Raw genomic sequence first — 24,281 nt, 5'->3', positions numbered from 1 at the left:
CTTTTTTCAATCACTTATAATTGTCTGAGAATAGGTCTTTTTACCTCCTTGGTTAATTTGATTTCCAGATATTTTATTGTTTTCAATGCAATTGTAAATGAGATTGTTTTCTTAATTTCTCTTTCTGAAAGTTGATCATTGGTGTATAAAAATGCCACTGACTTCTAAATATTTATTTTGTAAACTGCTACTTTACTGAATTCATTGATCAGTTCTATCAGTTTTTTGGTGGAATCTTTAGGGTTCTCTATATATAGTATCATGTCATCAGCAAATAACAAGAGTTTTACTTCTTCCTTTCCAATTTGGATACCTTTTATTTCTCTTTCTTGTCTTATTGCTGTGGCTAAGACTTCAAATACAATGTTGAAGAGGAGTGGTGAAACTGGGCATTCTTATCTTGTTCCTAACTTTAAGGAAAATGCTTTTAACCTTTCCCTGCTGAATATGATGTTAGCTATAGGTTTTTCATATCATGGCCTTTATTATGTTGAGGTATGTTCCCTCTATTCCCACTTTGCTGAGAGTTTTTTTTTTTTATCATAAATGGATGCTAGATTTTGTCGAATGCTTTTCTACATCTATTGATATGATCATATGGTTTTTATCTTTCAATTTGTTTATGTGATGTATCACATTAATTGATTTGTGGATATTGTATCAAACTTGCATCCCAAGAATAAATCCAACCTGATTATGGTGTATGATATTTTAATGTATTGCTGAATTCAGTTTGCTAATATGCTGTTGAGGATTTTTGCATCAATGTTCAAAAGAAATATCGGCCTATAGTTTTCTTTTTTTGTAATGTCTCTGTCTGGTTTTGGAATCAAGGTAATGGTGCCCTCATAAAAAGAGTTGGGGAGCTTTTCCTCTTCTTGAATTTTTTGGAATAGTTTTAAAAGAATAGATGTTAATTCTTCTTTGAATGTTTGGTAAAATTCGTCTATGACTTCTGGTCCAGGACTTTTTGGGAGGTTTTTGGTAACTGATTCTATTTCATTGGTGGTAATTGGTAGGTTCAGATTTTCTGTTTCTTCTTGACCCAGTCTTCGGAGATTGTATGTTTCTAGGAATGTGTCCATTTCTTCCAGCTTGTCCAATTTGTTGGCATATAATTGCTCATAGTGTTTTCTTATGATCCGTTGTATTTCTGTGGTGTTTGTAGTTATTTCTCCTCTTTCATTTTTTATTTTATTTATTTGAGTCCTCTTTTTTTTTTTTTCCTTGATGAGTCTGGTTAAGGTTCTGTCAATTTTGTTTCTCCTTTCAAAGAACCAGCCCTTGGTTTCATTAATCTTTTGCATTGTTTTTCTAGACTATATTTCATTTATTTCCACTCTGATCTTTATTATTTCCTTCCTTCTATTCACTTTGGGCTTTGTTTGCTGTTCTTTTACTAGGTCTTCTAAATGTAAGGTTAGATTGTTTATTTGAGCTTTTTCTCGTTTCTTGAGGTAGGCCTGTATTGCTATGAATTTCCCTCTTAGGACTGCTTTCTCTGTGTCCCATTGATTTTTGAGTCGTTGTATTTTTATTTTCATTTGTCTCTAGGTATCTTTTGATTTCTTCCTTGATCTCATTGGTAACCCATTCATTGTTTAGTAGTATGTTATTTAGCCTTCACGTGTTTGTGAGTTTTCCAGGGTTTTTTTTGTAGTTAATTTCTGGTTTTATACCAGTGATCGGAGAAGACGGTTGATATGATTTCAATCTTCCAAAATTTATTGAGACTTGTTTTGTGTCCTAACATGTGGTCTATCCTAGAAAACGTTCCATGTGCACTTTAGAAGAATGTATATTTTGCTGCTTTGTGGTAAAATGCTCTGAAAATATCTATTAAATCCATCTGGGCTAGTGTGTCTTTTAGGTCCATTGTTTCCGTGTTGATTCTTTTCCTGGAAGATCTGTCCATTGGTGTCAATGTGGTGTTAAAGTCTCCTACTGTGTGTATATTACTGTTGATCTCTTATTTCATGTTAGTCAATAATTGCTTTATGTATGTAGGTGCTCCTATGTTGGATGCATAAATGTTTACTAGGGTTATTTCCTCTTGATTTATCAACGCCTGTATGATTATTAATGCCCTTCTTTGCCTCTTATTATAACCTTTGTTTTAAAGCCTATTTTATCTGATGTAAGTATCGCTACTCTGGCTTTTTTTTTTTTCATTTCTGTTTCTTTGAAACATCTTTTTCCATTCCTTTACTTTCAGTCTGTGATTTGATCTGAAGTGTGTCTTTTGTAGACAACATATGCATGGATATTGCTTTCTTATCCATTTGGCTACCCTATGTCTTTCAATTGGAGTATTTAATCCGTTTACATTTAAAGTGATTACTGCTAGGTACATAGTCACTGACATTTTATTATTCGTATTTGTTTTTTCTATTTTCTTTTTACCCCTTCTCTTTTTACAGAAACATTTCTTGCAGTACTGACTTGTTGGTGATGAATTTCTTAAGCTTTTCCCTGTCTGGGAAGCATTTTATCTCACTTTCCATTTTAATCCAAAGCCTTGCTGGGTAGAGTATTTGTGATTATAGATTCTTGTTTATCATAACTTTGAATATTTCATGCCAGTCCCTTCTGGCCTGCAAAGCTTCCATTGAAAAATCAGCAGACATTCTTATGGAGGTACCCTTGTAAGTAACTAGCTGCCTTTCTCTTTCTGATTTTAAGATTCTCTCTTTGTCTTTGACCTTTGCCATTTTAATTATGATGTGTCTTGATGTAGGTCTGTTTAAATTCCTCTGTCTGGCACTCTTTGTGCTTCCTGAACTTGTATCTCTAATTCCTTTGCTAGGTTAGGGAAGTTTCTGTCATTATTTCTTCAAATAGATTTTCAGTCCCTTGCTCTCTTTTCTCCTTTGGGTACTCCAGATATTGTTACACTTCATGGTTGTCCAAGAAGTCTCTTAAACTATCCTTATTTTTTAAATTCTTTTTTCTTTTTGTTGTTCTGATTAAGTGTATCCTGCTACCTTGTCTTCCAATTCACTGATTCAATCTTTTGCTTCATCCAATCTACTGTTGAATCTTTCTAGTGTATTCTTCATTTAAGTTATTGTATTCTTCATTTCTGTCTGGTTCTTTTTTATGGTTTCTATGTCATTTTTTATGCTTACTATCTGCCATGTCCAGCAAGTGGTAAATCCTGCCATGTCCAGTGCGGCCCTGGAAGATAAACCTGAGTGGGAACGGTGGGAAATGAGAAAAGAAAGAAGACAGAAAGCGGAGATCAGGAGGTCCGCTGCCCACTGATGATGGACAATGGCCCAGTTTATTTTTTGCAAGCTGCTTTTATACAGGAACATACAATTTCTGGCTTATGTAGTTTCATAGCAACATTGTTTCTTCTACTTTCTCCAAGACCACATTTTCTTATGGCCTTCAGCTTATCTATCTACCTGTGGCTATATTTGTACTATCTTGTTCTCAGGAGGAATTTGTGGAGGTGAAGTGACCCTTGGTTGCCTTCGCAGTTTGCAAAGACATTGTCAGCTTACAAACCACTCTCTACAACTACAAACCGCTCTTCACACTATCTTTCTGTTGAGGTTCTCATTGTGCTCATCCATTCTCCCCATAAGTTTATTGAGCATCCTTATAAACATTATTTTTAACTCTGTCTCTGGTAGAGAGTTTGTTTCCATTTTATTTAGCTTATTTTCTGGAGTTTTCTCCTGTTGTTTCATTTGTGGCATGTTTCTTTGTTTTCTCATTTTATTAGCCTCTCTGTGTTCATTTCTATGTGTCAGGAATATTTGTTTTATCTCTCAGCCTTGGCCAGATGGCCTAATGTGGAAGGTGTCCTCTGTGGCCCAGTGGCACACTATCCCTGATCCCTTATGCTGGGGGCTCTAGACATGATCTTTGTGTGGGTTATGTGTGATCTGTTCTCACCAAGCCTTTATTGTTGTTAGTAGATCAGTGGATGGGATTAATGTTCAGGCTGACTAATTGTGGAAATTGGCTGCACCCATAGGATAAAAGTTGCTGTGTTGGGGCTGACCCCACTTAGTGAGATTTGCCCTAGCAGGCTTTTGTTCTTGTTGCAACCACCCTTTGTGTGTACCACTAATGGGGCTAGTCAGGAGTTGCTCTGTTGTGGTGTGGTGCCAGCTTCCAGATGTTTTGGTTTTGTGGCCCCTTGAAAGGGGCTCCCCTATAGGCCAAGTCAGCCACTGCTTTTGATTGCTCGGGGCTACTTGGAGGGAACTACAAAGTGATCTGCAGATGATTGTTACCTATGCTGGATCTATAAGTAAGTGGAAGAGACAGTGCTGTAGGCAGCAGTTGGTTATTCCCCATCCCTGACTTATGGCAGTTTAGCAGACGGACCAGTGCTCCTCAAGGCCTGACATTGCCTGTCAGTTGCCTGTAAGTCTCTGAAACTGGACGAGCCTCTGGGTGATATGCATATTGGGTGGTGCAGGGACCCCAGGAGTCTCTGGCTATATTGAGTAAATTTCCCCCTGCCACTGCAGTGTCAGTTTACATGCCAATGCTGTCTCTGTGGCTCCCTGTACAAGTTTCCACTCATAGCAAGGCCAACCGCTGCCCACCCTGGGCCCAAATGTGCTACCCCAGGGCATGGGACAACTGCCTATAACATGCAGTGGGCACTTTGTGTATTGGATGGTGCAGGAGCTCAGGGAGTCAAGGGCCTTCAGGCCCTTCAAGAGATATTGCAGGTCATATAGGCAGCAGTGGTCTGTCCACAACTGTTTTCCTCAAAATACGCTCACTGTGCTAGTCAAGGTCTGTTGCCTGCACTGACTGCACAACCCCAGAGTCAAACAGGGATGGGGGGCTGCCTGTCAATGGGCTGCAGGCACTTTGTGGCTTGGGTGAAGTGGGATCTCAGGGTGACAAGGGCCATCAGGCCAATACGGCCTCGGTTTTGCTTGCAACTTCTGTGCCTGGGCACTCCCGCTGTAGTCACAGATCACAGTGAGACCAGCTGCCATCTGGAGTGGTCCCACAAACCCCTGCACTCCCCGAACACAATATTGCAACTCTTGCATGAAGCAGAGGTCTGCCTGTGGCTGATTTCCATACAGGGCCCGCCCTGTCCTAGCCAAAGTTTGTTGCCTGTGTGAATTGGGAGATCTGGGGAGGGAAAGGGTAGGGCTGTGTCAGTTCACTGTCAATGGGCCTCTTGGGACAATTTGTGGGTAGGGTGGAGTGGGGTCTCAGAGAGACAATGGCGGTCAGATCAATATAGCCTTGGTCTTGCTGCAACTTTGGTAACCGTTCACATGTTCCTACAGAAGTCTCAGATCACTGGAAGACCAGCTGCTGTCTGGGATAGGCCACAGATCCCCGAGATCCCCCCAAGTACATGTTGGCAGCAGTGATCTGCCTGACCTTATCTCGGAAATGCGGTTCACAGTGCTGGCCGCCCGCTGGAAATGGACATGTGGCTCATAGCTCTGTCCGCCTGCTGGGAATGCTTGGCCCAGCATCTGTGCATGACTTGGCAGCCATCCAGCAACAAAAGTCCCAGGCAATCTGCAGGTTGGGTGGGGCCGGCTGATTCCCTCTGGCCAGCGCTTCCTAATGTCTCTGTGGGAGAGGTCTGCACAGTCAAGCTGGCACTGTCTGGTAGATTGCCTGGTAGCGGGGCTGGACTAAGGTGCGATGGTGGCTGCCCTTTCAGCCCTCATTCTGGTGCCAGGTAATGCAGACTTTCTCTGTATGAATCTCATGAGAGCCTCTGACCCATCTCCAGTATCCCAGGTGAGTGTCCACAGGTCAAAAAGCCAGTATGGAGGTCCTTCAAACGGCGTCTAAGGTTTCAATCTCCTTCTGTTTCATCCAGATGGCTGGAATCCCTTCTGGTTTTTTTTTTTTCAGAAAGAGTTATTGGAATCTCCTCTTCCCTGGTCTGGGACCTGGGTCTGGGGAACCCCCAGATGAGGCCAGGAATACCCTCTCCTTCAGGGGAGCCCCTGCAGTCTAGCTCTCCCTCCTAGTCATCCTCCACCATCCACGGGTGCAGTTCCAGCTTGATTAAAGACTTTGCCCCTCTTACTGGCTTCAATGTGGCTCCTTCTTTATATTATCAGATGCACGTGTTATAATCAGCTGGACTTCAGGTGATTCTCCACGTTGATTATTTTATAATTCGCTTGTAATTTCAATGCAGACCTAGGGGGAAGCGAGCCTTGCTTGTACTTAGTCTGCAATCTTCCACCAAGTTTTCTGGATTCCTCTTAAGTTATTATTTTTAAATATAAGAATGGATTTTAAATGTTAGATTTTACCAACTTTTTTTCTTAGTATCTATGAACATTATATAATTCTTTTAACATTTTTATATGATAAATAATAATAGATTTTCTAACATTGAACCATCCCTGAATTCTTGAGATAAGCCCACTTGGCTGTACTATGTTAGTATTTAAATATTTTTCTGGATTCTATTTACTAATTGAGAAGTAGGGGTTAATCTGTCCAAGATTGATCTTCAGATGCCTGGCCTCCAGAAAAGGAGCTTCTCTTTCAGGCTACATGGAAAATAGCTACAGTCCAAAGTTTATGATATCAATGCTGGTCAAGTGAAAGGTCTGGATCTAAGCTCTTGATCATGCTAGGATAGGAGCTGATATTTCCTCTAAGCTGAATGCCAATATGACAAACCCTGTTGTTACCTTGCTTCCTCTAGTATGAAGATTTGAACTCCAATTTGATATGGCATAAACCTCTCAGTCTAGGACTCAGGATCACTTATCTAGAGGATATGTCTGGCTCTGCCAGAGTGCCAGAAAATGTTTTATTTTTTTATTTATTGTTATTATTATTATTATTGTGACATTGGTTAATGAAACCCAATAAGTTTCAAGTGTACAATTCAACAGTAAGGCATATGCATATACATATGCATATACATGAACATATATGGCATTGTTTGTTCACCGCCCATAGTTAGGTTTCTTTCTGTCACCACACATTTGACTCCTTTTACCCCTTCTTAATTCCCCTTCTCCCCCATCCTCTGGTAACCACTAGTCTATTGTCCATATCTACGAGTCTCTGTTTGTCTGTCCAGTTCGTTTGTTGCTTTTTTAGGTTTATATCTCGCATATAAGTGATATCATGTGGTTTTCAAGTTTTTCTCTCTGGCTTATTTTGCTTAGCATGATTATCTCAAAGTCCATCCATGTTGTCACAAATGACAGTATTTCATCTCTTCTTATGGCTGAATATTATTCCATTGTATATATGTACTGTATCTTCTTTATCCAATCATCTATTGTAGAACACTTCAGTTGTTTCCCTGTCCTGGCCACTGTAAATAATGCTGCTATGAACATCGGTGTGCAAATGTCTTTTCGGATATATGTCTTCAAGTCTTTGGGGTAAGTACCCAGTAGAAGAATTGCTGGATCATATGGTAGATCAATTCTTAGTTTTCCAAGGAACCACCATACTGTTTTCCATAGTGGTTGTACCAATTTGCAGTCCCACAAGCAGTGTATGAGGGTTTATTTTTCTCTACATTCTCTACACTTGTTATTACTTGTCCTGTTGATAACAGCTATTCTAATAGGTGTGAGATGGTATTCATTGTGGTTTTGATTTGCATTTCCCTAATAGCTAGCAATGTTGAGCATCTTTTCATATGTTTATTGGCCATTTGTATGTCTTCTTGGGAGAAGTATCTGTTCAAGTTCTCCACCCATTTTTTTAATTGGATTGTTTTATATTTGTCATTAGTTGTACGAGTTCTTTGTAAATTTTGGATACTAGGATCTCATCAGAGGTGTTGCTTGCAAATATATTTTCCCTTTTGGATGGCTGTCTCTTTACCTTGTTGATGGTTTCTTTTGCTGTGCAGAAACTTTTTAGTTTGATGTAGTCCCATTCATTTATTTTTACTTTTACTTCCCTTGCCTTCAAGATCAAATTCATAAAATCTTCTTTAAGTCCAAAGTCATAAGTTTAGTTCTTATGTTTCTTCTATGCAATTTTTGTTGTTTAAGGTCTTATATTCAGGTCCTTAATCCATTTTGAGTTAATTTGTTGTGTGGTGATTGACAACAGTCTAGTTTCATTCTTTTGCATGTGACTTTCCAGTTTTCCCAGTACCGTTTATTGAAGAGGATTTCTTTGCTCCACCATGTTTTGGCTTTTTTTTTTTAATCAAAATTTATTTGCCCATATAAACGGGGTTTTACTTCTGGATTCTCGATTCTGTTCCACTGTTCTGTGTGTTTGTTTTTCTGCCAATAATATGCCTTTTGAATTATAGTCACTTTGTAGTATAATTTGAAGTTGGGCAGAAGGATGCCTCCACCCTTGTTCTTTTTAATTAGGATGGTTTTGGTGATTTGGGGTGTTTTGTGCTTCCATACAAATCTAATGATTTTTTGTTCCATTTCTTTAAAAAATGTCAGTGGGATTCTGATGAGGATTGCATTAAATCTGTATAATGCTTTAGGTAATAAGGTCATTTTAACTATGTTGATTCTTCCAATCCATGAACATAGAATATCTTTCCATTTCTTTGTATCTTCTTCAATTTCTTTTAATAGGGTCTTATAGTTTTCATTAAATAGATCCTTCACATGTTCGTTAGATTTATTCCTAGATATTTTATTCTTTTTGTTGCAATTTCAAAAGGAATTATTTTTTCCACTTCTTTTGCTGACAATTCATTGTTAGAGTATAGGAGCACTATGAGTTTTTGAACATTGAATTTGTATCCAGAGACTTTACTATATTTGCTCATTGTTTCTAGTAGTGTTCTTGTGGAGTCTTTAGGGTTTTCTATATAGAGAATCATGTCATCTGCATACAGTGACAGTTTGACTTCTTCATTTTCTATTTGGATGGCTTTTATATCTTTCCCTTGCCCAACAGCACTCGCTAGGACCTCCAATGTATATTGAATAACAGTGGTGATAGTGGACAGCCTTGTCTTATTCCTGATCTTAGAGGAAAGGTTTTTAGTTTTTCACCATTAAGTATAATGTTGGCTGAGGGTTTGTCCTACATGGCCTTTATTATGTTAAGGTACTTTCCTTCTATACCAATTTCGTTAAGTGTTTTGATCATAAATGGATGCTATATTTTGTCAGAGGCCTTTTCTGATCTATTGATATGATCATATGATTTTTGTATTGTAATTGGTTCATGCGGTGTATTACATTAATTGATTTGCGTATGTTGAACCATCCTTGTGACCCTGGGGTGAAGCCCACTTGATCGTGGTTTATAATCTTTTTAATATGTTGCTGTATTGGTTCACTATTATCTGATTTAAGATTTTTACATCTCGTTCATGAGAGATATTGGTCTGTAGCTTTCTTTTTCGTTGTGTTTACTAAATTTTGGTATAAGAATAATATTGGCCTCATAAAATGATTTAGGATGTATTGCCTCCTCTGATTTTTTGGAAGAGTTTGAGGAGAATAGGTATTAAATCTTTGAATGTTTCGTAGAATTCACTAGTGAAGCCATCTAGTCCTGGACTTTTACTTTTTGGTAGGTTTTTTTTTTTTCATCTGATTTATTTGGTTATTTATTTTTCATACTATATATACATATATATTTTTAAACATTTTATTTATTTTATTTTCTCCCTTCTGGGATCCACTAGTCCATTGTTCATGTCCATGAGTCTCCATTTGTTTGTTCTATTTATTTGTTGCTTTTAGGTTTATATCCCATATATGTGATATGATGTGATTTTCAAACTTTTCTGTCTGGCTTGTTTCACTTAGTATGATTATTTCAAGGTCCATCCATGTTATTGCAAATGGCAGTATTTCACCTCTTCTTATGGCTGAGGAATATTTCATGGTATATATGTGCCACAGCTTCTTTAGCCAATCATCTATTGTAGGACACTTCAGTTGCTTCTATATCCTGGCCACTGTGAATTATACTGCTATGAACATCGGTGTGCTAATATCTTTTCGAATATGAATTTTCAAGTCTTTGAGGTAATTACCCTGAAGAGGGATTGCTGGATCGTATGGTAGGTCAATTCTTAGTTTTTTGAGGAACCTCTATACCATTTTCCATAGTGACCATACCAATTTGCAGTCCCACCAGCAGTGCATGAGGGTTCCTATTTCTCCACATCCTCTCCAACATTTGTTAATGCTTGTCTTGTTGATTATAGCCATTCTAAAAGATGTGAGATGGTATCTTATTGTGGTTTTGATATGCATTTCCCTAATAGCTAGCAATGATGAGCATCTTTTCATAATATATTTGTCGGCCATTTGTATGTCCTCTAGGGAAAAGTGTCTGTTCAGGTCCTCTGCCCATTTTTTGATTGTATTGTTTGTTCTTTTTGTTGTTGTTATTGAGTCATATGAGTTCTTTGTATATTTTGGATATTAGGACCTCATGAGAGGTGTTGCTTGCAAATATATTTTCCCATTCAGATGGTTGTCTCTTTACCTTGTTGATGGTTTCTTTTGCTGTGCAGAAGCTTTTTAGTTTGATGTAATCTCATTTATTTATTTTTGCTCTTACTTCCCTTGCCTTTGAAGTCTATTTCATAAAAATCCTCTTTAAGCCCAAGGTCCTTGAGTTTAGTTCCTAGATTTTCTTCTATGCATTTTATTGTTTTAGGTCTTCAGGTCCTTAATCCATTTTGAGTTAATTTTAGTGTGTGGTGATAGACAACAGTCTAATTTCATTCTTTTGTAGGTGGCTTTCCAGTTTTCCCAGTACTACTTATTAAAAAGGCTTTCTTTTCTCCACTGTATACTTTTGGCGTTTTTGTCGAAAATTATTTGCTCACATAAATATGGGTTTACTTCTGGACTGTCAATTCTGTTCCACTGGTCCATGTGTCTATTCTTCTGCCAATACAATGCCATTTTGATTACTGTTGCTTTGTAGTATAATTTGAAGTCGAGTAGAAGGCTGCCTCAACCCTTGTTCTTTTTTCTTAGGATGGCTTTAGCAATTCGGGGTTTTTTATGCTTCCATACAAATCTGATGACTTTTTGTTTTATTTCTTTAAAAAATGCCGATGGGATTTTGATGGTGAATGCATTAAATCTGTATAATGCTTTAGGTAATACCGTCATTTTAACTATATGTTGATTCTTCCAATCCAAGAACACAAAATATCTTTCCATTTCTTTATATCTTCTATTTCTGTTAATAGGGCCTTATAGTTTTCATTATATAGGTCTTTCACATGTTTTATTAGATTTATACCTAGGTATTTTATTTTTTTTGTTGCAATTGCAAAAGGAATTATTTTTTCCGCTTCTTTTTCTGACACTTCATTATTAGAGTATAGGAACACTATGGATTTTTGAATGTTGATTTTGTATCCAGAGACTTTACCGTATTTGCTCATTGTTTCTAGTAGTGTTCTTGTGGAGTCTTTAGGGTCATGTCATTCGTAAATAGTGACAGTTTGACTTCGTCATTTCCTATTTGGATGCCTTTTATATCTTTCTCTTGCCTGATTGCACTCACTATGACCTCCAGCGTTATATTGAATAACAGTGCGATAGTGGATAGCCTTGCCTTGTTCCTGATCTTAGAGGGAAGGTGTTTGGTTTTTCACCACCAAGTACAATGTTGGCTGAGGGTTTGTCCTACATGGCCTTTATTATGTTAAGGTACTTTCCTTCTATACCGATTTTGTTAAGTGTTTTGACCATAAATAGGTGCTGTATCTTGTCAAAGGCTTTTTCTGCATCTATTGATATGATCATATGATTCTTATTTTTTCATTTGTGTATGTGGTGTATTGTATTAATTGATTTGCATTTGGCGAACCATCCCTGTGCCCCCGGGATAAGCCCACTTGATTGTGGTGTATAATCTTTTTAATATGTTGCTGTATTTGGTTTGCTAGTATCTTATTTAGGATTTTTTACATCTGCGTTATGAGAAATATTGGTCTGTAGTTTTCTTTTTTATGTTATCTTTACCAGGTTTTGGTTTCAAGGTAATATTGGCCTCATAAAATTAGTTGGGAAGTATTGCCTTATCTTTGATTTTTTGGAAGAGTTTAAGAATGGGTAATAAATCTTCTTTGAATGTTTGGTGGAATTCACTGGTGAAGCCATCTGGTCCTAGACTTTTACTTTTTGGTAAGTTTTTGATAATTGTTTCAACTTCCATACTGCTGATCGATCTATTTAGATTTTCTGGTCATTCTTGATTCAGTCTAGGAAGATGGTATTTTTCTAAATACTGGTCCATTTCTTCTAGGTTTTTAAATTTGGTGTTATATATTTTTTTATAGTATTTTTGTATGATCTTTTGTATCTCTACAGTGTCTGTCATAATTTCTCCTCTTTCATTTCTGATTTTGTTTATTTATGTCCTTACTCTTTTCTTTAGTGAGTCTAGCCAGGTATTTGTCAATTTTATTAAACTTTTCAAAGAACCAGCTCTTTGTTGCATTTATTTTTTCTGTTTTTTTTTTTCCAGTTTCATTTATTTCTGCTCTAATTTTGATGATTTCTTTCCTTCTGCTGATTTTAGGCTTCATTTGTTCTTCCTTTTCTACTTTTTTACAATGAAGCTTTAGGTTGTTTATTTGGGCTTGTTCTTGTTTTTGGAGATAGACCTGTAATGATATGAACTTTCCTCTTATGACCGCTTATGCCGTGTCCCCAAAATTCTGATATGTTGTACTATCATTATCATTAATTTCTATGTATCTCTTGATCTCCCTTTTTATTTCTTCTCTGACCCATTTATTCTTTAGTAGTATGTTGTTTAAGCTCCATTTACTTGTGGTTTTTTTCTGCTTTCTTTTTATAGTTGATCTCTAGTTTCAAATCATTATGATCAGAGAATATGATTGGTGTGATTTCAATCCTCTTATATTTGTTGAGGCTATCTGTTTCAATCCTTGAAAATGTTCTATGTGTACTAGAGAAAAATGTATAAGCAACTATTTGGGGATGGAAGGCTCTGCAAATGTCAATTATGTTCAGTTGCTCTAATGTGTCATTTAAGAGTCTTATTTCCTTATTTTTTTTCTGTTTGGAGAATCTGTCCATATCTGACAGTGGGATATTTAGATCCCCTACTATGTTAGTGTTTTGGTCTGTTTCTCTCTTTAGTTCTGTGTAATTGCTTTACATATTTTGGGGCTCCCTGATTGGGAGCATAGATATTAATAAGTGTTATATCTTCTTGATTCATGATTCCCTTTATCATTATGAAGTGTCTCTCAGTATCTTTCTTTACCTTTTTGATTTTGAAGTTTATTTCATCTGATATTAGTACCTCTACTCTCGCTTTTCTCTGAATGTCATTTGCTTGAAACATCGTTTTCCGCCCTTTCTCTTTTAGTCTATATTTGTCTTTGGAACTGAGATGTGTCTCCTGGAGGCAGCATATGTTTGGGTTTTGTTTTTCGATCCAGTCTGCAGCTCAGTGCCTTTTTATTGGTGAGTTCAGTCCATTTGCATTTAGGGTGATTATTGAAATATGAGATCTTCTTATGGCCATTTTATCTTTTGCTTTCTGGTAGCTTGGTGTTTCTATTGCTTCTTTGTCCTTGTGTTTCTGTTTTTTTTATTTATTTATTTTGGTTGGCTTTTGTGGGTTTTCTCTTGGGTCCTTCTTGTTTTTATGTTATATATTTTGGTTTAAATCTTTGGTCGTGGTTACCATTACCATGAATATGAAAAGGATAGTTGTATATATATAGTCATCCCTTTTCTTCTGCATGTGCCTTATCTCCATTCCTCTTTGTGAATTTGGATCTTTGAATCCTCCCCTTTTCAGTCATTGTTGTCTCATTTTGTCCCTATGTATGCTGAACGTTCATTACTATCTTGCTATAGCAAATTTCTTCTTATTTTAAGCTTATAATGCCCTGTTCTTAGTAACTGTTGCACTCCTCTGCTTTATTAGCAGCCTGCTAGTTACCTTACTCCTAATTATGCATTTTTTTGGTCATTTTGTTTTAGGTGAGCTGACTTCTTTCAGTATTTCCTGTAGTGCAGGCCTCGTAGTGGAGAATTCCCTCAATTTTTGTATTTCTGAAAAGGTCTTTATTTCTCCTTCATATCTAAAGGAGAGGTTAACTGGATACATTATTTTTGGCTGGTAGTTCCTTTCATTTAATAGTTGAATATTTGATTCCGCTCCTTTCTGGCTTGTGATGTTTGTGCTGAGAAGTCTGACAATAATCGAATGTGTTTTCCTTTAGAGGTTACCATCTTCTTTTCCTTGGCTATCCTGAGAATTCTGTCTTTGTCATTGATTTTTGATAATTTTAACACAATGTGTCTTGGTGAAGGCCTTTTTGGGTTGAGATAATTGGGTGTTCTGTTGACTTCTTGAAATCCAAGCTCCAGCTCATTCCTTAGATTTGGGAAATTTTCATCACCTATTTGTCAGAAAATGCTTTGTAATTCCTGTTCCTTTTCCTCCCCTTTGAGAATTCCCATTATTCTTATGTTTCTTCTCCTGATGGTATCAGCTAGTTCTTGTATTTCAGTTTCTCTCCTCTTCCTTCTGATTTATTTCTAGATTTCTGTCTTTGATATCATGGATCCTTTCCTCCATTTGGTCGACTCTATTTCCCAAAGTTGCTATTTCATTTTTCATCTTTTTCAGTGTGTTCATCATCTCCAGAAGTTCTATTCTGTTCTTTTGAGGGTTTCAGTCTCCTTGCTAAAGAACTCATTCTGTTCATCTAGTTGTTTTTTCAATTCCTGAAATTGTTGATATGATTCTTTTCGGATCTCACTGAGGTTTTTCAGAAGTACCATCCTGAATTCTCTGTCATTTAAGTCGCATATTTCTGTGTCCATAAGCTTCTTTTCTGGAGATTTTTCTCTTTCTTTCTGAGATGCCTTGTCACCTTGATTGTTCATGGTGTTTAATGGACTATTTCTCCACCTGGGCATTAATGAAATTGTATTTTGCTTTTTTTTCCCCCCAGAAAGAAGATTTATCATATAATGGTCCCTAGCCTTTGCAAATATGGTGTTTTTCTTTTGGTTTTCAGTAGGTGGCTCTAAGCCTCTTGGATCTCTGCTTTATATAAAGTGTTAATAATGTCTTTTTTTCCCTTATAGATGTTTAATCATGCTTGCTACTCTCAGTCTCAGTTCCTGTCAGTCTTAGTGACATTTCTGGTAGTATTCGCTCAGATTCTCCTGGGGCTCTGCGGCATTCTGCCTTGGAGGGTATAGCGGGAGAGGCACTCTGGGTTGGGGCTTGGAGGCTATGGCTCAGCCTCAGTTTTGTAAACGTGGCTGGTAAAAATCAACTGTTGTTTCTCTGCTGTCCCTGCTTTTCTGCTGTCCCTGTTTCTCTGCCTTCTGCCCTGATGATTGAGCACTGCTGCCGGCCACTTGGAGCTCACAGCACTCTCAGGAAGGGCTGTTCAGGCAACCTGCCATTCCTTCTCCCCTCCCTCTCCTCCTACAGAGAGCTCTGGCTGCGAGAGACAGCTTCTTTGTTCCTCCCAGTACACTGCCCGACACCCAGTGTACTAACCTGTGGTAGCTCTTATGTGCAGATCCCATGCTCAGAAGTGCTAGTGTGCAGTTTTGGTGTTTTTTGTTGAGTTTTAGGTATTCAGCTTATTGTTGTTTCAAGGGGAGAGGTCTCTCACGTCACCATGTTTAATCCCACAAGCCCTTTGGTAGGTTTTTGATGATTGTTTCAATTTCCATACTGCTGATCAGTCTATTTCAATTTTCAGTTCTTCTTGATTCAGTCTAGGAAGGTTGTATCTTTCTAAGTACTTGTCCATTTCTTCTAGGTTATTAAATTTGCTGTTATATACTTTTTCATAGTATTCTTGTACGATCCTTTGTATTTCTATGATGTGTGTCATAATTTCTCCGTTCCATCTCTGATTTTGTTTATTTATGTCCTTTCTCTTTTTTCTTTAGTATGTCTAGCCAGGGATTTGTCAATTTTTTTAATTCTCAAAAAACCAACTCTTTGTTGCATTTATTTTTTCTGTTGTATTTTTTTGTTTTCAATTTTATTTATTTCTGCGCTAAGTTTGATTATTTCTTTCCCTCTGCTGATTTTAGGCTTCATTTGTTCTTCCTTTTTTAGTTTTTTAAGATGAAGCATTAGGTTGTTTATTTGGGCTCTTTCTTTTTTTTTTTTTTTTTTTTTGAGATAGGCCTATAATGATATGAACTTTCCTCTTATGACTACTTTTGCCATGTCCCAAAAGTTTTAATATGTTGTAATATAATTATCATTCATTTCTATGGATCACTTTATCTCTTTTTTTAATTTCTTCTCTGACCCAGTCATTCTTTAGTAGCAATTTGTTTAATCTCTGAGTAATTGTGGTTCTTTTCATTTTCTTTTTGAAATTGATCTCCAGCTTCAAAGCATTGTGATCAGAGAATACGGTTGGTATGATTTCAACCCTCTTATATTTGTTGAGGCTATCTCTGCATCCCAGTAAGTGGTCAATCCCGAGAACATTCCATGTGCACTAGAGAAGAATATACAAGCAGTTGTTTTGGGATGAAAGGCTCTGTGAATGTCAATTATATCTAGTAGTTCTAATGTGTCATTTAAGGATGTTTTTTCCTTATTGTTTTTCTGTTTGGATGATTTGTCCATATCTGACAGTGAGGTATTTAGGTCCCCTAGTATGATAGTGTTTTAGAGTGTGATAGACAATAAGGGACTGTCTCTCTCAGTGTCCCCGATGCACACTGGTCCATTAGGGCCATTTTCCTGTTTGTGTAACTTTGTGTATGTTTTCTCCCTTGGTATTCATAAGTAAAATTGGCTTGTAGTTCTCTTTTATGTGATAATGTTTGGAAAGTTTTGTTATTAATGTTATGCTGCTTATATAAAGAGAATATAAACACTCTGAAACAGATTAAATAACAGTGGAGTTATGTATTCCTTTAGGTTTGATAAATATTTGTGAAGCTACTCAGATCTGGTACATTTCAGGGAGCAAATCTTTAGTAATTTTATTTCTTCTTTATTAAATAATCTGAATGAATTTTTCTATTTTTGGCTCTATTATGAGAATATGTATTTATTTGTATGAAGTTTTAAAATTACTCTTATATAATTAAAAAATTACTCTATATTTGCATTATCACTTTTAATTTTTACATTTGTATTTCTCTCCTCTCTTTCCAGTATTTTTTTTTATGCCTACAGCACCTGGTCTTCCTAGGTGGTCACCCATCCAAGCACTAACCAGGCCTGACTCTGCTTAGCTTCTGAGATCAGACGAGATCGGCCTTGTTCAAGATAGCATGGCTGTAGATTCCAGTATTTTTTGATATGAGTTTGACGAAAACCAACATTTGGATATATTTATTGATATTACTGTTTTTTAATTTATTCATTTCTGCTTTTATTTGTAGTAATTTCTTCTTTTTGCTTTCCTTAACATCATTGTGTTGTTTTTTTCCAAGTTCTTAAATTCTATTCTTAATATGCTCATATTCAATATTTTCTTTTTAATAATATAAGTATCTAATGATACTATTTTCCTCTGTGTACTTTTAAAATTTCCCCAGCTTTATTGAAGTCTAATAGATAATTAGTTGCTTGTATTTAAATTATACCATTTGATGAGTTTTAAATTTATAATTAGTATAGAATAATGTATTAGTTTTAGTTGTATAGCAAAGTGATTAGGGATCTATGTAACTCACAAAGTGGTCACCCTATTAAATCAAGTACTCCCTCCCCCTTACACATTTTTACAACATTGTTGTCTATTTTTCTTATGCTAAAAGTTATATCTCCAACATTATTTTGTATCTATCCATTTGTACTTCTTCATCCCTTTGCCTTTTTTCCCCATTCCCGCAATCTCCCTCCCATCTAATAGCCCTCAAAACATTCTCCGTATCTTGAGTTTATTTCTGTTTTGTTTTTGCCGTTGTTGTTTATTTTGTTTTCTTCTTCTTTTTTTATATTCCACATGTACGTGAAATCATGTGGTATTTGTCTTTCTCTATCTGACTTACTTCATTTAGCACAATACCCTTTAGGTCCATCAAGGCAATATCTTTTTCCATTCCTTTCCTTTTAGTCTGTGTGTGTCTTTTAAACTGAAGTGAGTCTCTTGTAAGCAGCATATGTAGGGGTCTTGTTTTCTTATCCATTCAGCCACTCTATCTTTTGGTTGAAGCATTTAATTCTTTTCCATTTGAGGTACTGTTGATAAATATGTAGTTATTACCATTATTTATTACTGTCTTTGATACTTTTTTTTTTCTTAAGGGAGTCTCTCCAACATTTCCTGTAATACTGGCTTGGTGTTGATAAATGCCTTTAGCTTATTTTTGTCTGAGAAGCTCTTTTTCTGTCCTTAGACTCTAAATAGTAGCTTTGCTGGATAAAGTTTTCTTGGTCATAGATTCTGGGTTTTCATCACATCCAATACTTGTGCCAAGCCCTTCTGTCGTGCATAGTTTCTTTTGATAAATCAGCTGCCAGTTTTATGGGTGTTCCTTTGTAGGTAACTAACTGCTTTTGTTCTTTTTAAGATTTTCTTTTTGTCTTTAAGCTTTGGCATTTTAATTATTATGTGTCTTGCTGTGAGCCTCTTTAGGTTATTCTTTATTGGGACTCTCTGAGCTTCCTGAGGTTGTGTGTCTATTTCTTCACCAGGTGAGAAAAGTTATCCATCATTATTTCTTCAGATAGCTTTTCATCATCTTGTTTTCTTTCAGGTACCCCTATGACATGGATATTTTCACATTTAATAGTGTCTCATAGGCTCCTTAAATTATTATTACAGTCTTGACTTCTTTTTCTTGCCATTCTGATTGAGTGTCCTTGGCTTCCCCATCCTCTATATCAGTGCTTCAATTCTCTTCTTTGTCCACTCTGTTGATTCCCTCTAATATACTCTTCATCTCAGATAATGTATTTTTCATTTCTGACTGGTTACCTTTTATGATTTCCACTTCCATTTTTATGTTTTTTATCTCTTCATTAAAATTCTCACTGAGTTCATTTACACTTCCCCTAAGTTCACTGAGTATCCTTATAATCAGTGTTTGAATTCTTCATCTGGTAGATTGTTTGACTCCATTTTTCTTGGAATTCTGTTCTGTTCTTTCATATGGGACCTGCTTCTTTGTATCTGCATTTTGGCTGCCTCTCTGTGTCTGGGCATACTTTTTATAACCCTGACATTTCACACATTCAACTTTTCACCATTCTGAGTCTTTCACTTATTTATTTTTTTTAGCTTTCACCACGTACCATTCATTTCTATACATACATTTTTTTTTTTCAAATACATTCTGAAAATCCAAGTCTGCCAGGTCATCCTGTCTCTCCAGATCAGATGAACTTACAGCAACTTCTTGGCCCTGACATATTATGCAGAGGCACAAGGCTACACTTTGAAAGCACAAATGGGGGAAATTTGGAAATAAAGAGCGATGTGTCATAACTGTTAATATAACCTAGATTAACATGTCTTTGGCTTGAAATATGGTGGTTGAATTTTCTTGTTTTATGGCAGGCATGTATCATCACAAGGTTTTAGAACACTGAGCTACACAGTGCAAATAGTGACCAGGAAGGGCCTGGTGCCACGAGCTGGTTTTATTTTTATTTTTAACTTCTTGTTTTCTAGAAGATGTGAGGACTCATCAAAGAATGTAAATATTAGATCAAGAGCACAAAATAGTTCTGGATTGCCCCAGATCAGGCCATGTCATCATGGAGTTTGAGCAAAATTAATATCTTGGAGTTTATGATTACTTGGTTACAAATGCACCTATAAGGAATATAGTCTATTTTTTTTTAAACTTTGAGTAATTGAGGATTATATGTTTTAGTATTTTATTGTGAGATATTACATTTGAAATTTTTATTTCAGAAATTTTTAGCAAGATATTAGAAATGGGTAAAGATCCAAATTAAATTTTTTAAAACTTGAAAATTAATTTCATGTTAACTCATAGAGAGTCATAGCAATGTTTCCAGAAGAAGGGAGTGGGCAAAGGTATTATTTGTTTACTTGTTTAAGTATACTGGCTGAATTTTGGAAATTACAAACCTGTAAGCTTGAAATCGATTCCTGGCAACATTCTAGAACAGATCACTAAATTAATATTTGCCAGTAGAGATCACCCATGGAAAGATCAGACTCCATTACTTCTTTTTCTGTTGGGGTTGCAAGACTGAACTTATATATGGGGACAAAGAAAAAGTACATCACATCAGAATTGGTACAAGACATTGAAACTCTCTCTTTTGATAGCTGTCAAAATCTAACCTGAATAAGTAAGGATAGATGATTCCAAAATTTGTTAAATATTTTTGTCTAAATAATATTGGTAATGGCTTTTGTCAACTGGCAGAAATGGCCTAACCCACTACTTAGCAGCTTCCTGCAGTTGGGAAGCAGAAGAACAAAGAGAATAAAAGTGCAAGTTCTGGAATCAGATGATTTGGATTCTGAACCACTCATATTCTGCTGTGACCTTGAAAGGTTATTTCCTTCATGAATTAATTAATCATTTCAACACATATTTATTGAGCTCCTAATATGTGCTAGGTACATTTGTAGGTTTGGAGGAATCAGCAGTAAACAGAATACTGTAAATTAATGAATGAATTTTGATTTTTTGACAAAGTGATTCTGTAATGTCCCTACTTTTAAAATTATTTAATCATTTTGGTTAGTAACAAATTCACATGGTTTTCAAAATAAAACAGAAAAAAAATGAAAAGTTATAACAACAAAAGCAAAAATAAACAAGTGGGGCCATATCAGACCAAAAAACTTTTGCACAACAAAAGAAATGGTCAATAAAACAAAAAGGCAACCTATGGAATGAGAGAAAATATTTGCAAATCACATATATATAAGGAACTCATAAAATAATACAATAGCAATAAAACAAGTAATACAATTAAAACATGAATTACTTAATAGACATTTTTCCTCAGAAGATGTTTAAATAGCTAAGTGGTGCATGAAAAGGTGCTCAATATCACAAATCATCAGAGAAAGTCAAATCAAAACCACAATGAGATATCACCTTACACCTATTAGAATGTAAACTGGTGTAGCCACTGTGGAAAACAGTATGGAGTTTCCTAAAAAATTAAAACTATAATTACCATATGATTTCACTATGGATATATTTCTGAAGGAAGTGAAAACACCATTTTGAAGAGATCTCTGTCTCCATGTTTCAACATTATTTACAATAATCAAGACATAGAAATGACATGTATCAACTGATGGATGAAAGGATAAAGAAATGTGGGATATATTTTTTTTTCTGCAATAAAAAAGAAGAAAATCATGCTGCTTATGACCACATGGATGCATTATTCCCAAACAGAGAAAGCTAAATACTGTATCATCTCACCTATATGAGGAATCTTAAAAAACAAAAAAACAAAAAAACCAAAAACATAGAAACAGAAAATAAATTTGTGGTTGCCAGAGGTCGGGGTAAAGAAAATGCATAAAGGTGGTCAAACGGTATAAATTTCCAGTTGTAAGATAAATAAGTTTGGGGGATGATGCAATGTATAGCTTCATGGCTATAGTTAACAATACTATACTGTATATTTGAAAGTTGCTGAGAGTAGATTTTAAACTTTCTCATCACACACAAAACAAAAAAATTGTTACTATGTGATGTAATGGATGTGTTAACTAACCTTATTGTGGTCATCATTTCACAATATATACATATTTTAAATTATTATATTGTACACCTTAATCGTACACAATGTTATATGTTAATTATATCTCAATAAAGTTGGAAACAAAAAAGAAATGATGTGCAGTAAAAAGTCTTTCTCTTACCTCTATGTGCTATCTGTCTCATTTCCATAAAACTTTTGTTTGCTTCTTGTGCATGTTAAATTTAAATACTAGCAGACATATATATATAATCTCATCTTCCAGAGATGTTAAATTTAAATACTAGCAGACATATATATATAATCTCATCTTTTATTGCCACACAAAAGGGACATACTATATGTTCATTTTTACTACCTTGCTTTCTTCACAAAATTATATAGCTAAATATTTTTCCATTATCAGTATATAGGATGTCTCTTCATTTTTTTTTTCAACTAACTGCATGCTCTATACTTTACTTAAGTAATCCCTACTAATAGAAGTTTGGGGTGTTTCCAATCTTTTGTTATTACGAACAATGCTGCAGTGGAAAATCTTGTGTATATGTCATTTCGCATGTGTGCAAGTATATCTATAGAATAAAGTTACAGAATAGAATTAATAAGTTAAAGGATAATAATGATTACAATTTTGATAGCTATTGCCAAATAGACCATCAGTGGAGCTATAACACTCCCACTAGCAACGCATGAGAAGACCTGTTTCCCCACAGCCTCACGCCAATGGAAAGTATTAACAACTTTTGGATTTTTGCCAATGTGATTGATGGAAAATGACATCTCAGTAGAGTTTTAATTTGCATTTCTCTTACATTAAGTGCAGTGATCATCTTTTCATATGAGAAAGAGACAAATATTTTTCCATTTTTGTGGATTGTCTGTTTCTATCCTTTGCCCATTTTTTTCTATTGGACTGTTGATGTTGGCTCTCAACACAACCAAGAAATGTTAGGCAGTATAAATTATTTTGGGTTTTAAAAAAAATCTCATTGCATTTTTAATGTTGTAAAACTTACAATAAGCTTGCCATTTTAATACTAGTAAATTTGTCTTATTATACTACAAAATAGTTTCTTTGTTCAGAGGCTGAAATTAGAAATTTCAAACATGGCTCATGTATGTGTGTATGTGTGCATATAATAATGCCCTTCTTAGAAAGTCACATGAAGTCATAAAACTTTACTCCAAAAAGGGAAACCAAACTCAAATGAGGTCTCTGGAATACAGCTATTCTGAGGCTTAAAATGAAGTCTCAGATTAGTCTAAGCATTGCTCATGCTGAAGGGGATAACATTTCTAATTATTTTAAGCCCATTTGTTGAACAGTTTCCAGTTTCATTAATATCAAACCATATCCTTGCATTGGCTATTTGGATGGTGTACAGTTCATTATATGTATATTAAGCTCCATATCATTATTTTTTAAAAGAACAATAGACATCATGAAATAGAATGTCAGAGCTTGTCATCTTGTCTAATCTCCTCATTTTACATAGGCCATTAATATGGGCTTTGATTTTCATCTCTTCCTTTTAATTTTTCTTCACCTTTTTAAATGCTTTCAGTGCTTATAACATCTGATTGTAAGATAAGTCCATCCAGCTTCTATGTTGCATAATGCTATATAAACCTAAATATACAGTCTTTCTTACCTAGCTCTTGGCTACTTCAAATTTTAGCGGTTTTCTAGGACAGCAAATATTGTATTTTTTTTAAGTTGATAGGCTTCGGTTTCCCCATGGTCAATTAAGGATTTTTGATTAGACGTCCTCTAAAATTCCCAAAGATACCAACCATCAGTGAGTTTGTGAGAGAATAAAAAGGTATAGTGATGGATTCTTCCACTTTCCCCAAGGAAAAATCTGCCCTGCTGTGGAGCAAAGTTAATATTTCTGCATAGCTTTGTTACATTCTGTTTCCTGAGGTCATAACAGTCTGGGTTCCAATTACATTCCTAGAATAATGAGCCTATTACAGTAAATGAACATTTTCAAGTGCAACTGAATAACCATCTATTGAATACGCTGACACCCAATAATTTTCTCCTTGGCAGAAGGAAATAAGTAGGTATTTAGGTGACAGGAAGTAGTCTGGGAAACATGATAGGAAAAAGGAGGATGAGAATTGAAGGCGGCTCTCTCCTGGCCTCTGTTTAATCAAGGCTGCTGTCAGATAAAAGTGATGGACCTTTTTCTACACATGTGGAGGCTCCCTGACTCCAAACGGCCTCAAGGTTGGTGCTAACTTGACCCCAGAAGTCACCTGATCTAAGTTTGTCTCCTTTCTCCTTTTTGAAAATTGTAATTAATATTAAATGAGAACTCAGTATCCTAACTTTATTAGATTAGAGCTATCCCCCCAAAATAGTGTTGGATCAAGTAACTGGTGTTGAGAAGGTAAGATTTAGGAATAGATATTCTTTTAAATGTTAAAAACACAGTTTTCAATAAAGCATGCTCTATGTAACCATATTGTCCTTTGACTTTGTGGTATTGTCATATAGTTTTTATCAAGGTAACTTTGTGACTGGACATACACATAGCAGGTGTTCCTGTTAAAAAGGCAAAGAGAAAACTGGCCAGTAACTGTCAGAGTAGTAAGTCAGTCCTGATGGAGAAATCACCCGATAACATGTAAAGAAAGGCCCGAAACCAGATTGGAAAAGAGGAGCGGTGTTAAGA

The 24,281-nt window shown here is 35.7% G+C and overlaps 1 pseudogene; it reads right to left on the bottom strand.

The window, feature by feature from the left end:
- Positions 1 to 17,109: 17,109 nt before the first annotated feature.
- On the bottom strand, positions 17,110 to 17,228 carry LOC120607785 (uncharacterized; annotated as a pseudogene).
- Positions 17,229 to 24,281: the final 7,053 nt, after the last annotated feature.

This window comes from Pteropus medius, unplaced genomic scaffold (genome assembly GCF_902729225.1).
Source record: "Pteropus medius unplaced genomic scaffold, Ma_sr-lr_union100, whole genome shotgun sequence".
NCBI lineage: Eukaryota > Metazoa > Chordata > Mammalia > Chiroptera > Pteropodidae > Pteropus > Pteropus medius.
Note: the sequence above shows the minus strand (reverse complement) of the source record. Positions and strands in the feature narration are given on the sequence as shown.